Here is a 13,898-nt window from a genome sequence, read left to right on the forward strand (position 1 = left end):
CAATTTTAGATCACTTGTTGTTCCCTTGTCCCTAGGTTTGCTAGCACCTCACTTCCTTCCCCTGCCTCCCCCTTCTCCAGTGTCCCCCCGGAACCTCCAGTCCCGTTGTTTTCTTCTCCGGATTGTTTATCCCACCTATCTTATCTATATAGACATACAGAGACAATAATAAGCACAAAAACAAGACAAAGCAAAACAACAACAAAAAGTTCCATGTCTCTCTGTTGACCTTTATGAGTATTTTCTGGTCGAGTCTGATGGGATGCCATGCCCAGTCTCCAAATCTATTTTTGGTATTCCTCGGGGACTTCATTGCTTGCACCCCTTGCTGCTCTGATGCACACCCTTCATGTTTTGCCCCGGTGTGGTGGGGTCTGATCATGTGCCAGAGTTTCCTAATCCACTTGTCTATCGATGGAAATTTAGATTTTTTCCAGATCTTTGTGCTGCAATGAACATTGGAGTGCAGATGACTGGTCGGGTCTATTTCTTACTTTTTCTAGGTATATGTCCAATAGGGGGATTGCTGGGTTGTAGGGTAGCTCAATTTCCATTTGCTCTAGATATCGCCATATTGCTTTCCACAGTGGCTGTATGTATCTACAAGGCCACCAGCAGTGGATGAGAGTTCTTATCTCACCACATCCCCTCCAACATTTGTTGCTCACTGATTTTTTTGAACTGGAGTGTTAAGGGGTAACTAATAGTTGTTTTAATTTGCATTTCTCTGATGGCTAATGATTGTGAACATTTTCTCATATATTTATTGGCCAGTAGGGTTTCCTCCCTGGTGAAGCTTCTGTTCAGGTCCTTTGCCCACCTCCTCAGAGTGCTCTCTGCTTTTTCTTGTTGCAGGCTAGTAGGGTATTGTATATTTTAGTAATACTCCCTTTGTCCAATGTGGCATTGCTAAAGACCTTCTCCCAGGCTGTGGGTTGTCTTATTTCTCTCTTGGTGAAGTCTTTCTATGCACACAGGTGTTTTATCCTTAGTATATCCCACTTGTCAATTTCAGCTTTGCAAGTGCGTGTATTCTTCCCTGTTTGATCCAGCCTATGAGCTAAAGTTCTCAGGTTTGTCCTGATTCCTTCATTGATGGCCCTAATAGTCTCGGGTTTGTGATCCCCCTTGAGTTCTTGTGCATGGGGTGAAGTAAGGATCTTGCTTCATTTTTCTGTATGTAGCTATCCATTTTTTCCAGCACCACTTGTTGAAGAGGGCATCTGCTTCCCATCTGATCTTTTGGGGCCCCGTATCAAAGATCAGTTTTTTATATGCTGCTGGTTTTATTTCTAAGTTTTATGTTCTTTTCCATTGGTCTGAATATTTGTCATTATACCAGTAGCATGGTGTTTTGACCTCCATGGCTCAGTATATGTTTTGAAGTCAGGTAAGGCAAGCTCTCTGACTTTGCCTTTCTCCTTGGGGAGTTCTCTGCTAATTCTGGGCTTCTTCCCTCTCCATATGAAGTTGGTAGTCAGTTTTTCCATTTTTTGAAGAAGGCTGTTGGTATTTGTATCAGTATAGCATTACACTTATACAATCCTTGGGTAGGATTGACATCTTTACTATATTGAGTCATCCCATCCTTGACCATGGGATATTCTTCCATTTGTGGAGGTCACTTTTGGTTTCTTATAATAGGGTTCTGTAGGAGAAAACACATATCTTATCTAAGGCAATGGACTAAAGAGACTTTGGGATAAGAGTCAACATTCTTAACAACCTAGAGAAAGCGTGGGTCCTAACCCATCAGAATGGCCCCCAGTGTTCAGTCCCAGAGGTCTCTACTCTGAGGGTGTTAGCCCTTTGGTTTCTGGATCATGGAGAAATATGCAGTCCTGGAGGGCAAGTTGAAGCTACAGGAAACCACTTGACCTCTTGAGTCAGTGTTCACCCATTGGTGAGAAAGTATTTATTTCTTTTTTTTTTTCAGTATTTCTTTTTTTCCCCATTTATTTCTTTTATATACCATGAGCACTAGGTAAATGTAAAGTATCCTTTTGGCTATTATTTTAAAGTAATCATGGACATGTAAAATTCTAACCCAGGGCCCCTTCACTCACTCACTCACTCACTCCTTAGAGAAAGAAGGTAAAAGGGACACAAAAGGAGGTGAGGGCTCTTAAAAGAAGGCAAATTTCCCATTTTGCTTTGATCCTAAAGAACTCAGTAGAACAGCAAGGTGGTAGTAGTGGTGGTGGTAGCTGTTAGGTTCCATCGAGTCAGTTCCAATCAATAGCAACCCTGTGAACAACAGAATGAAACCCTGCCCGGTTCAGGGCCAGCCTCCTAATGGTTCCTATGTTTGTACCCATTGCTGAGCCCAGTTTTGCAAGATTGAGCCAGTTTTCCTTCTAGGGATTTAAATGGTTTGAAATGCCCTCCTTTCTCGAGTGTTTCTTAAAATATGCAACAAGGCAGGGGGGATTTCCAGACTCCACAGACCTAGAGGTTAGCAAGGGAGTGGATGCTGCCACAGCAAGCAGCTAGAGAACCTGACTGGTTAGAGCCTAGGCTGGGAAGAGGTTTCCCTTTTCCATTCATCCAAGCAGAACAACCCTCTCCTGCTTTAAAAGGACAGCACAAAATGTGGTGAAGAAAGCTGATGGTGCCCGGCTATCAAAAGACATAGCATCTGTGGGTCTTAAAGGCTTGAAGATAAACAAGCGGCCATCTACCTGAGAAGCAACAAAGCCCACATGGAGGAAGCACACCAGCTTGTGTGATCATGAGGTGTCGATGGGATTAGGTATCAGGCATCAAAGACCCAGAGCAAAAAATCATAATGTGAATGAGGGGGAGAGTGCGGAGTGGAGGCCCAAAGCCAATCTGTCAACAATTGGACATCCCTTTTCAGAAGGGTCATGGGGAGAAGATGGGCCAGACAGGGTGCAGTGTAGCACCGATGAAACATACAACTTTCCTCTGGTTCTTTCATGCTCCCCCCCCCCATATATCATGACCCTAATTCTATCTTACAAATCTGGCTAGACCAGAACATGTACATGGGTACAGATAAGAGCTGGAAACACAGGGAATACAAGACAGATAAACCCCGCCAGACCAATATTGAGAGTAGCCATACCAGGAGGGGAAGGGGAAGATGGGGGGAGAAAGAGGGAACTGATCACAATGACCTACCTATAACCCCTTCTCAGGGCGATGGACAACAGACAAGTGGGTAAAGGGAGGCATCAGACAGTACAAGACATGAAAAAATAATAATTTATAAATTATCGAGGGTTCATAAGGGAGGGAGGGAGAGAGGAAGCGAGGGGGTGGAAAAATGAGGAGCTGATACCAAGGTCTCAAGTAAAAAGAAGATGCTTTGAAATGATGATGGCAACATATGTACAAACGTGCTTGATACAATGGATGGATGGATGGTGATAAGAGTTGTACGAGCCCCCAATAAAATGATTTTTTAAAAAGACAGCACAGAAGGTTTCTCTTGAAGTCAGAACCTACTTCAAGGGGGCTGGAACACCAGACTCTGTAAAAACCTCCTTTGACTTTAAAGTCAACATATGGTCATACCCCAGTATCCCCTTTGAGGTAGATTTAATGGATGGGCAGGAGTGTTGGGTTCACTGAGAAAATATTAAGCAACAAGCAGATATTATATATATATATATCTTGGAGGTGGGGTGGGGAAAGATTTTTCATGGGAACTTGGGAAGCATGATATGCCCCATTCGTTTTCATCTGGTTCGACATGAGCACAACAGATAACAGTCTTTGTTGATTGGCTTCATCAGATCCCACAAGAAAGGAATAACTCTTCAACTGACTGCCCAGCCAGCAAAGGGGAGCAATTCTGATTTATTCATATCATGAATTCATCTACCACTAGTTCCTGAGGAACAGGGACACTAGAGGACCTTGTCACTCTGTGTGGACAGAGCTTGTACCCCAAAGATGAAGGTGCTGTGCATGGGCCACACCAGGAAAGAGATTCCAAGACCTTTGACTAAGAATTCCTTGGGAAAGATGTAGACACCACTAGGTGGCACGGTGAAAACTAAGAAGTATTTCTTCACAGCAAATGATGTGTTAGGAAAATCTGCTGCATAAGACCTCTTAAGAATATTGAAAATCAAGGATGCTACTTTGAGGACTAAGGTATGCCTGACCCAAGCCATGGTATTTTCAATTGACCCATATGCATGTGAAAGTTGGGCATTAAATAAAGAATACTGAAGAATCAATGAATTTGAATTGTGGTGCTGGAGAAGAATATTGGAAGTACCACGGACTGCTGAAAGGGAAAACCGATTTTTCTGGGTGCTCTTTAGAGACAAGGATGGTGAAACTTCATCTTCCATACTTTGGACAGGTTGTCAGGAGAGACCAGTCCCTGGAGAAAGACATCATGTTTGGTAGAGGAGAAAGTCAGTGAAGGAGAGGAAAGTCGTGTAGGAGGTGGAGTGACGCCGTGGCAACAATGACCGCAAGCCTGGAAACAATTGTGAGGCTGGTGCAGGACCCGGCAGTATTTTGTTCATTTGTGCATGAGGTCACTATGAGTTGGAACAGACTGGAAGTCACCTAACAACAGCAACACCCAGCAGATAATTGCTCAGGTCCCAGGTCACTCACTTTAATGGACATAGGAACCACTTAGGGATCTGTTACAATGATCACTCTGACTTAGCAGGTTTGAGATGGGACTCAAGATGCCGGGTTTCTACCCGGCTCCCAGGTGATTCCCAGCCACGCATGCATTCATAGCTGCCAGTCTTCCTCTCTGAAATTGTGATGGGTATCCCTGCTGTTACTTCATCTCACTCGAGGTGTTGTGACCTTGGTCAGCCTTCATTCACAACCATGGTAGTTGTGTCATTTCTTGACGGTCAGCCTCGTTCATTCATAAAGTTGGCACAGTGGGTCTTTCTCATGTGGCCTCATATTTGTTGTTGAATATGTTCAATATTCCCAAAGACTTGACCCCTGGTTAAGCCCCTGTGCAAACTTCATATAAGTGGGATTAGTGCTAAGGGAATGGATGAAACAGTTTGGGAACTAAATGCCAACTGTTACTGTCCTCGCTGTCTTTGGAAATCCTATCTTAGAATTTATTACCCTTTCTACACACACACACACACACACACACACATGCACACACACGTGCACACACGCACACAGGGTCTCGTAGATGGAAAGAGAGAAAAAGGAGACATCAGACAGGCAATTGGTTGAACATTTGGAACTTCCACAGTTAAATATCCTCCTTTAGGTCCATAATTTTAAAAGAGATTTTCTACTTTCTGATGCCTAAAATTATCCCAGAAAGCAGAGGCTTTCAAACGTTGGCATTCAAACCCTGAAAAGGGCAACTTGGAATAATGGTTTCAATTATAGGGCCGAGATGAGTCAGAATGGCCTAGAGGGCCTTAGGTTTAGTTTGGGGTTTGTCACACTTACAAAGCTAGGTGTTCTTTGTGTCAGCACTTGAATATTTAGGATTGCTTTTTCTTAAAGCAACGCTTGCTGATGCATGGAGTGATATGTGTTCTACGTTGCAGTCTGGTCTTCAGTAGTCACAAGATTCGAAACACGACCTCAATGCCCATCTGTAGAGAGGACCGTGGCAGTCAATTGAGCACACTGTGCAGGTGTTAAGAATGAGGAAGTACTTTCTGTATTGATATGGACACATCTCCACGATATGGTGCATAGTGAAGTAAGGGGCAAAGCAATGCATTTAGTGTGCGATTTTTCCCCTGTACAGTGGTGGTGGAATACCCGACAGCACATATTTGTATTCAACTGTCTGAATAGGCATGAATGCTGGTTAGGAATGAGTAGCAGACCCAAGAAACTCATGGCAACAGTTCTCCATGGCAGGGGCCTGGTGAAGAAGGGTGTTTGAGAATGGTGAAGACCCAGAAGAGTGGTAGCAGAATACTCCTCTATGCTTTCCATTTGAACCGTGAGAAGAATGACCTGCCAATTCAAAAGTTAAATAAATAAAATATAAGATAAGCATAGTTATTTAAGGCAATTAGATAAGTGGATTGAATTTCCTTTTCTAATTAAAACTTAAAGTACAAATACTTCTTAATGAAGATAAATAAAATGAAATCAAATTTAAGAGTTCAGAAAGCAAAAACAAAACTCGAATGTGCTGAGAAATCACTTGTGGGTGTTTGTTTTACCAAATGCAGGTGCTTAGGCCATCCCTCTAGATGTTCCAAGTGATAGGGAGTTGGGGAATCTGCATTTTGTAAAAGGCAGACTGACTGATTCTGCTGCGCAGGATCTAAGGAAAGTCAACGCCACTTTGATTTTTCTTACTGAAGGCTGAATACACACATACATCAGTCCGTTCCATAAATTATGGTTTATTAGATTAAGGAAGAAAACTCGCTTTGCATCTTCTACAACTTGGATATTCAGCGTACTACAACAGGGTGAGCCTTAATGTCACAGAGGTTAATTGTACGTTACAGTGGAAACATTGGACACATTTCTTGAGAAAGACGAGTTCAGTCAAGGGGGAAACATTTCTCCCGGAAAAAAAAAGAATTCCCCTCAAAGAAACACACGTCATAAACAAAGCTGGCAGGGTCACATGCTTAGGTTTGCACACTTAAAGGGATTGGCATTTTCACTATTAATAATGCAAACTTCTCAGAAATAATTCATTCATCTAAGGAGACGAGGCCAAGCCATGTCATGACATTATTTACACAAAGTACCACACCTGGAACGTGTTCTGAGTTATTTAGCACAGGGAACATTTTTAATGCAATAAATATTTACAGTGGATAGTAACAAGGGCCTTTATAACTTACACAATATGAGATTCGTATTTAAGACAAAACACCAAGCAAGTAGTCAAAAGAAACCTGTGCCACATATTTTTACAGCACACTGACTCCGACCACTTGAACAAACGTTATTACACAAAACCCTGCGCACTGGTCATGGTTGACTCAGCGAAGTCGAGATTACAGAGGCACAAACAAAAAAATTAAGAGATGCAGTTTCCCTTTTTAAATACTGCCCATGTATTGTCAGTACCCATACCTCAAAACAAAAATTGGATTCCCATCAGGCCCGCATAACATAATGTACCTTGACCATCCAAGTCCTGGGCCACATCCACAATTTCAAGCTTGTCTAGGAATGACTGAGGCCTTGAATGTCTGAGTTTCCCTTGTAAGTTCAAATGCTCCTTTAAGAAGCCCACTAAATTATGTGGGCCCTTCCCTGTCATGTGATGCCTCTGAGAGTGGATTTCAAATTGAGGGGAAGAGTACACAGAGAGACAGTGGCGCCTGGGTGGGTAACAGGGCATTTAGGGCTAGGCAGTTAAGGATCTATGTCCTTGCCTGAGTTCCATTTAGTCCTGGAGAAATTTTTCTATTCAAGCTTATTCCCTTTGGATGGGTCTTTAGGTCCTAGAAACTATCTATTGCTGTATCTTACTCTTTTTGAGGGGAGAAGGACTCCCCACTCATCCCCAACCCTTTTCTCCCATTCATCCTGGTTCAGAGAAGGATGCCTGGGTTGACTCTTCTCACTCGGGTCTTTTCTGTGCACCTGGTTCTTCACTACATTTTTTTCTTTTTAATTAGTCTCAGAGTCAGATGAGAAATTTCCCCCCAGAGCTGTGGTTGTCACTGAATTGATTCCAGGGGCAATTGAACTGAGCGACTTCCCTGCCCACTCACTTTGTAGTGGCATCCCAGCCTGCCTGCAGCAAATCCTTCCCCTACCTTGCGTGGAGGCTTCTTAGATGCCCTGCAATTCCTCTTTGACTCTATCACGAGGTCAAGCTTTTAGACAAAAAATCTAGAGTCAGAAATAGGGCTTTCGATTAGGTACTGTGAACTAGGTCTTTCCCAAGACCTGGATTTGGGAAGTGATGCTGACATGAACATGGGCTTCTGACAGCCCCAATGCCAAATTAGAACTCTGCCATTTATTCCATGGTCCCACATGACCTTGGGGCCAATAAATCATCTCCACGAATCCTCTGAATACATGTGAAGGCAGCACGGCATGTTCCAGAGGCGAACTGCTCCATAACATTTTCTGGGTTATAATCCTTATGGAAACAGTTCACCAGGTCTTTCTTCCCTGGAACCACCGGGTGAGTATGAACCTCCAACGTTAGGTTAGTAGCCCGTCAGAAGAGACCAGCCCCTGTAGAAGGACATCATTCTTGGTAAAGTAGAGGGCAGCAAAATAGAAGAAGACCTTTGATGAGATGGATGGACACAGTGGCTGCATCAATGAGCCTGAATATAAGAACAGTTGTGAGGATGACACAGGACTGGGCAGTGTTTCATTCGGTTGTGCATTGGGTCAATCTGGGTCAGCACCAACTCAATGACACTTAACAACAACAGCAGCAAATCACAGATCACTAGTGCTGGTAGGCTCTTTTAGATGGTCAATAAGCCCAAACCAAACTCACTGCCATTCAGTCAATTCTGACTCACACTGACCCTTTACAGTTTCTGAGACTGCAAATCTTTACAGGAGCAGACAGGCTCATCGTTCTCTCATGGGGTGGCTGGTGGTTTGAACATCCAACCTGGCAGTTAGCAGCCCAAGGCATAAACCACAGTGCCACCAAGACCCCTTTTAGATGGTCAGTAGTAAGTGGGAGTCTGACTGTACAAATGCCCATAGTAAAAGATGGAAGTAGCTCTTTGGGAAGCAGGGAAGGCTCGGATTCAATGAAACAACAAGCATACGAATGCTTTATAGACCATGATCACTAGATAAATGCAAAGTATTTTTGAACTATTATTTTGAATTAATCATGGACAGATACAATTCTAACTTGGAGCCCTTCCATTTAATATACACTCAATTTCTCATTTATCAACATGGTTAGGTTCCAAAGGCCAACTTGTTGTGTGAAAATTGTCACTTCGTGAAAATGGAAGATTACATACCTGCCAAATTACATCATTCCATAACTGCTAAGCCATTAAGAATCACAGGCCAGTCATGTGGCTGCACATTCTTAACCATCTCAGCCAGCAATTACTCTTGCCTTAAACCTCAGCATTACTGCCAGACCTATGTGGATAAGGCACAAACTAGTACGATAGATGTTTACTATTGCTGTAAATGTGAAATGTCACGGGTAACAAGCTAGTTGATAAGTGAAGAGTAGGTGTATATACAACATGGAATTTTTTTTTTTAATTTAGAGACACTTCCAGTCTTAATTACATTCTTAATGTAAGGTTTCACAAGAGAACCATCTGTTCTCAGTGTGATCTTTCTTGATTGCTCTGGATCTATTCAGCTGGAGTTAATGCTTAGCCCCCACCAAACAAAGGGTCTTCGGAAGAGTTAGGCTGCTAACCGCAAGGTCAGCAGTTCAAAACCACCAACCACTCTGTGGGAGAAAGATGGGTTTTTCTACTCCTTTAAAGAATTACAGTCTCTTCTGTATGGATAATATTCGTATAAAAAGGAGAAAGACTATTGACCATGTGGAGATGCACCTACAAATCAAAGAACTGTACAAAGTTGTTAGCTACCGATTCAATGGGATTGAACATCAAAATTGTATGTGAATGTCTATATTGGATTGTGTAAGATATGGCAAAACAAAACTATTATAGCGGAACAAAAATAAAAAAATAAAGGTTCTGGGGGAGTAGGGTGGGGGAGGGAGGGGATAAAGGGGAGCTGATATCAAGGAGTTCGAGAAGTAAGAAACTGTTTAGAAACTGTGGTAGCAATTGTACACTACTGTTTGATGTGATTGAACTATAGAATGTTATGATATCTGTAAGAGCTCCCAATAAAATGATTTAAGAACTTTTGAAAAATGAATTACAGTCTCAGAAACTCACAAGAGCAGGTCTACCCCATCCTGTAGGTTTGCTATGAGTTGGCATCGACTCAATGGCAGTGAGATTTGCTTGGGTTTGGGCCCTCACTATTCTTGTCACCGTCATATTGTCAGGCTCCCAGGGCCATCCACTTGCGTCCAGACTTTGTGAAAACTGATGTAGTCGATTTTAGAACACAGAAGTCATTCAACTTATAGTCCCCAAAGAGAGCACATCTCCATTACTGGGAGCCATTTGGTCCCTGAAAACACTTTGAAACCAATCAACCAACTGCTACCTTTGGCATACACGAGGCCTTTGTAACTCAAGGTTGCCTATGTCCCATGTCAAGTTCATTTATTTATGTCCAGTCGGCATTTTCCTAACAAGCTGGTCTTGGTTCGTCACAGCTTCCAAACTATTTATTTACTGAAGGCTTCTCCATCTGCCCAGATGAAACCAAATTGGGTGGAGGGCAAAGTGGGAGAGCCAGGGCTTATTAACTAAGGGTTCAGCCGGGGCATGAGGGCAGCCATCAGAGCAGGGGTGAGCCATCCATATTTATGGTGAATCATCAATTAGACAGGGTGGGGGACTCGTTTCTGGTGTTTGCTCCAAGCCGGGTGGATCATCTTGCTTTGGGATATCACTCCCAGTAGCAACTGTACCTCGTCTGCCAGCAGTAGCCTTTGGTAGGGAGATCGTGCTGTTTATTGCTTAATCAATCATTGTTGAGCTGCCTGCCTCAGGGAGGCTCAATTTAAGAAGGACTGAAAGGTAGTATCTGTCAATTGAATAAACACAGATGGTTTTCCACAGCAAAAATTGATTCCTGCCCCCACCCCCACAAGGCATACGTGCTAAATGTGATTATCTTTGGAAGCCAGGCGTGAAATGTCGCTCCTCCTGCCCCTGCTGCACCCTGCCCTGACAGAGGAGTGACACCAGATGCTGGCTGGGGTCCATCTCACTAAGGCTAGGTTCTTGAGGTGGAACAAGGAGTTTACTATTATAAAGAAAACCAAACCCAAAGTCACTGCCATCGAGTCGATTCCGGCTCAGGGGGTCCCTAGGGGACAGAGTAGAACTGCCCCGGTGCGATTCTGAGACTGTCACTCTTTATGGGAGTAGAGAACCTCATCTTTCTCCTGAGGAGCAGCTGGTGATTTCAAACTGTGAACCTTGGGGTTGGCAGCCCCGCTATGCCACCAGGGCTCCTCCGCAGAGAAGGGCTTGGCTAAATCCTCCCCAGGCCTAAGCTGTGCATCAACCCTCTCATTGAATCACAAAATATTTTGACCAATCCCAGGCTAGCAAAGTCTCCTCCAATCCTTTCCTTTGAGAGGACTAGAGAGGTAATAACGTTCACCTAACAGCAACCATAAGCTTTGCCTAGAATCAGACTTCAATCTCCTTACTCTTTGTCCAGATGCTAGGGAGGAACCCAGATGCATTCTATGCATGATGCTAATGGAGGAGATATTACGATGAGTCCTAATCCCCAAATGTCTTTGGAACCAAGTAGATCAGAGATGTTAGGGAAAATCATGCTAAGTACTTATTTATGCCCCTATATCAAGTTTTCAAGGCTGGGAATCTTTATGGTAGCAGTCTCATCTTTCTTAACAGGTACTCAAAATGTTGTGTATTTCCGTGACTTTCTGAACGTAGAGTGAGTTCTGCTCAAGGGTTATGAGGATGGCCTAAGGCAAAATGGCAGAATAGTGGTTGATGCTAACAGGTACACAGGAGGTTGAAGAAGGCTGAAGAAGGGCATTGAGCAATGGGTTTATCTTATCTCTTCCCATTCTAAACCCTAACCATAATGGGTCAATGAATCATTCATACAAACAACTCCAAAGAGCTTCTGGAAGCAAGAGAATGGCCTTCTACAGTTCTGCACATATTATAGTGCATGAGTAGAATGGTGATTATAATACGTGCATGACTATAGAATGGCAATGATAATATGTGTCTGAGTGTAGAGTGACAATTAAGAGGCTTTCCTAAGAGTTGTTGTAAAGATAGCAGACCTGGAGCAACCAGGAGTTAGCGGGGCTACATAAATGCTTCAGAGACACAATAAGAAACAAGTAGAGACACTTAGAGGGAGAGAGGACCTCAGCGCCTTGCTCTGATTCTGCTTAAGAATCTATTGTCTTCAGCGGCTTCAGGTATTATATCTTTTGGTAGCCAAGCACCATCTGCTTTCTTCACCACATTTTCTTGTGCACCCATTGTCTTCAGCGATCGTGCCAGACAGGTGAGCATCTCAGACTGCCGAATTGTTAGAACAAAGTGTTCTTGTGTTGAGGGAGTACTTGTGCAGGGGCCCACTGTCCATCTGTTTTCTTAATACTCAACCTATAAATATATGTACACAGATGTATTTCCCCCTCGTCATATATAAATATATTTACATCTTTATATGCCTGTATTTACATCTCTATGACTACCCTTTGCCTCCTAGTTCTTTCCTCTATTTCTTTGTACTTTCCTCTTGTCCCACTATCATGCTCTGCCTTCATTTGGGTTTTAGGCACTCCTCTCAGTTACATCGCCCTTGATCCAGCCCTGCAAGGCCCCCCGCACCCTCCTTGATATTGATTTTGGATCATTTGTTGTTCCCTTCTCCCTGTGCTTGTTAACACCCTCTTCCTTTCCCCCACCTCTCCTACCCCCATGTTCCCGAATCTGTCATCAGGTTGTTCTCTCTTCTGGCTTGTTTATTCCACCTATCCCTTCCAGGTAGACATGCTAAGTGCCATCACCAGACTGAGTGCAACGAAGCGACAACAGAGAGTAAAACAATGGCTACAACTACAACACACACACCTGCATACATATATAACCATATGAATAGTTCAGGGTCTGTTTGTTTTCCTTCATGTGTGCTTTTCAGTCAAGTCTGATGGGGTGCCATGCCCCAGCACCGCCTCTATCCCTTGGGACCTCACCGCTCTTCTCCCCCTGCTGCTCTGATGCATGACCCTAGAGGCTGGCGTTCGGCGTGGTGAGTTCATGGCAGGCACAATTCCCACCTTGTGTCTTCAATGCTGTCCCCAGTGGTGTGATGGGTCAACAAGGAATTCTGTGTCCTGTAGTGGGGCCTGAAGTCGCTGAAGACAATGGGTACACAAGCAAATGTGGTGAAGAATGCTGATGGTGCCCAGCTACCAAAAGATATAGCACCTGAAGCCGTAAAGACATGAAAATAAACAAGCAGCCATCTAGCTGAGAGACAACAAAACCCACATGGAAGAAGCACACCAGCCTGCCCCGACTCGATCGCTGAGGACAAAGGGGGTGCATAAGCAAAAGTGGTGAAGAAAGCTGATGGTGCCCAGCTATCAAGTGATATAGCATCTGGGGTCTTAAAGGCTTGAAGACAAACAGGCAGCCATCTAGCTAAGAAACAACAAAACTCACAAGGAAGAAGCACACCAGCCTACCCCGACACGAATGCTGAAGGCAAAGCGGGTATATAAGCAAATGCGATGAAGAAAGCTGATGGTACTAAGCTGTCAAATTATATAGAATCTGGGGTCCCACATTCCGGAAGATAAACAAGGGGCCATCTAACTGAAAAATAACAAAGCCTACATGGAAGAAGTACACCAGCCTGTAAGATGACAAGGCGTCGAAGGGATCAGGTATCAGGCATCGAAGAACAACAACCAAAAAAAATCATAACATTGTGAATGAGGGAGAGTGCAGAGTGGGGGCCCAGGACCCATCCGGGGGAAATTGGACATCCCCTTGCAGAAGGGCGACGGGGAGGGGATGAGCCAATCAGAGTGCAGTGTAGCAACGATTAAATATACAATTTTCCTCTAGTTCTTAAATGCTTCCTCCACCCACTACCATGATACCAATTCTACCTTACATATCTGGCTGGACCGGAGGATGTACACTAGCACAGATAGGAACTGGAAATATAGTGAATCCAGGACAGATGAACCCCTCAGGACCAGTTGAGAGAGTGGCGATATCGGGAGGATGGAGGGAAGGTGAGGGAGAAAGGGGGAACAGATGACAAGGTCTACATATAACCTCTTCCCTGGGGGACGGACAGTGGAGAAGTGG

This window comes from Echinops telfairi, unplaced genomic scaffold (assembly GCF_000313985.2).
Source record: "Echinops telfairi isolate 266 unplaced genomic scaffold, ASM31398v2 ScPeMD7_53;HRSCAF=182, whole genome shotgun sequence".
Lineage (NCBI taxonomy): Eukaryota > Metazoa > Chordata > Mammalia > Afrosoricida > Tenrecidae > Echinops > Echinops telfairi.